General features: G+C 34.7%; 1 non-coding gene across 1 annotated transcript; it reads right to left on the bottom strand.

The window, feature by feature from the left end:
- Positions 1–859: 859 nt before the first annotated feature.
- Positions 860–1,055, bottom strand: LOC142626527 (U2 spliceosomal RNA). Its single transcript, XR_012842523.1, has one exon. It is a non-coding gene; the product is annotated as a U2 spliceosomal RNA (small nuclear RNA).
- Between the last annotated feature and the right edge of the window lie 1,404 nt (positions 1,056–2,459).

Below are 2,459 nucleotides of genomic sequence, written 5' to 3'. Positions count from 1 at the left end.
AAAGATTTACTACAAGACATGACCATAAGAAAATATCTTGATGTATTGTATGGTTTTTTTTTTTTACTAGCAGATGACATCTCTTTGCCATCATTACACAAAGAAGAATATCACAACCTCATTAACTAAATGGAAGGATGAGATATGCACGCCTGAAGCTTGGTGGATTCTTGTAATCAGTATGGTGCTAGTCATAACACACTTCGAAAAAAGATATAGATCCTCGAATTTAAAAAGTTGTACATATCCATGCATTATTGAGACATCTATTCATGTACTATTGCACTATGAGACTAGTGTTGCACCTCAAGTCAAATGAAGCAACAGGAACTAGGGATTTATACGAAAACACAATTTTAATTGATTCAACATTGTTAAGGCAACTAGGCAAGAGACTGTCAACGTTTGCTATTTCACTTCACACTCTTCCCCTTTCTTAATTACTAGGAAAGGCTCTGATGACTCTTCTTGTACAATAATGCGTACAACCAGACTTTACATGGTGAGTACAATAATTGGCTTACACTTCACACAACTGTTCAATAATTTGTCTGACATTTCAGACAACTCAAATGCTATTGGAATAATTGCATTTACTTTCATAAAGACTCGAAGGATGCAGATGCACTCTACATGGATCATTTGACATAGTTGGATGCTACACACATCAGATGGTCAAGAATAAATTAAGTTTCAAATACTTGAGCACTTATCAATCAGCATTCTAGAATCAAAATCATCTCTACCTTCATTCTACACTTTTAATGCGGCTGTCACTAACATACAGAAAGCTTAATGGCTTCAGAAAATTTGGGTCATCCACATAATGCAAATATGCGGAGCTTTGAACTAGAATTGGGTGGGGTGCGCCAGGACCGAGCTATAGTGCAACGCTTGGGCGACGCTTAAGAGCCCCAGTAGCAAGCTACTGTGGTGGGCTCTTCCCCTCAAGAAATAAATTTAATATCGTGTGGGCCGATGACCCACATATCAGATATTAAACTGATAAGAACAGATACTACACTTGATCTTAGCCAAAAGGCCGAGAAAGGTATGAGTGTTTCTGTCACACATGCCATGTTTTATTGTCCAACTCGTCCTGCTTCTCCTTTTCTGGAGGCAGTGTGGGACAATACCGCGGTAACCTAGGTACACTTCTTTTTTATCTCATTTTGTATTTCTGGCTGAGATGTCAAATACAAGCTCAAAGTTAAACCAGTTTTGTATTAACAGATTCGATTCTTGTTATTGAGCCTGATTAGGATATTGAGTCTAAAACAGATCGAAACTTTGTGTATAATAAATAATTTACGAGATTATCAAAATGATGCAGCGTATTGTCCAGAGAGAGAGAGGGAAAAAAAAAAAAAAACAAGAAGAAGAAAAATAATAGAGAAATTTTTGCAGCATTAGTGGAAGGAAATATAGCCTGTTACCATTGTAAGGATGATGGATGCTAATGACAACATTCAACATGTTACGATTCCCAAGATGATTGTGGCTTGTGCATATTCAATATAGAAACATTATGGTTTAGAGTTAATTTATACATGACACAATGAACATTCTTCTTTAATCAAATAATAATATATTTTAAATAATGCATTTTATGAATGTTTTCATTTAAATTTTTAAAGTAAAAAGAACGTTTAAAGTTTTAAACTATATCATTTTTTAACTAAAAATTGTACAAAGTGACATGATCAATTAGTTTCACATTAACTATAATACAAATTATATTACATATAAATCTTACAAAAATATATTTATATATAATATCTAAAAGTTGAAGCGTAGTATTTATTGTTGCTACTCTGCTTTGATCCATTCAGTCAATTGGTTCCACTTTGGTCAATTCAGTCCATTCGTTTCACTTTTCTCCAATTCATTTTTATTTGATCCATTTTATTCAACTTCGGTCCATTCACTTGGTCCAATTTGTTCTTATTTGGTGAATTGGTCCATTTCGCTCTATTTAGTCTAATTCAAACTTATTCGGTCCACTCAATCCAATTCGGTCTTGTCAGTTCAATTCAGTCTTATTCTGTCCACTTCGGAGCATTCCATCTACTAAGGTCCATTCGGTCTTATTCCAACCATTCAATCCAATTCTATCTTATCAGTCCATTTAGTCCATTCCATCTATTTGAGTCCATTCTGTCCTATTCTATCCACTTCAGTCTAGTTTGGTCTATTTGGTTCACTTCAGTCCAATTCGATCCACTACAGTCGTTTCGGTTCATTTGGTAAACTTCGGTCCACTTTGTTGTTTTTCAGTCCAATACGGTCACATTTCGTTCACTTAGGTCTATTCACTCCACTTTTTCCAATTCGGTCCACTTCAATCCATTTCATTCACTTTGGTCCAATTTGGTCTTATTTGGTCAATTTCGGACCAATTGTGCGTTAAATGTAATCTTTTTGTAGGTTGCATTTTTAGTTTTCGGTTGATTTTTTTT

The sequence above is a fragment of the Castanea sativa genome, chromosome 2, assembly GCF_040712315.1.
Source record: "Castanea sativa cultivar Marrone di Chiusa Pesio chromosome 2, ASM4071231v1".
In the NCBI taxonomy this organism is placed as follows: domain Eukaryota; kingdom Viridiplantae; phylum Streptophyta; class Magnoliopsida; order Fagales; family Fagaceae; genus Castanea; species Castanea sativa.
Note: the sequence above shows the minus strand (reverse complement) of the source record. Positions and strands in the feature narration are given on the sequence as shown.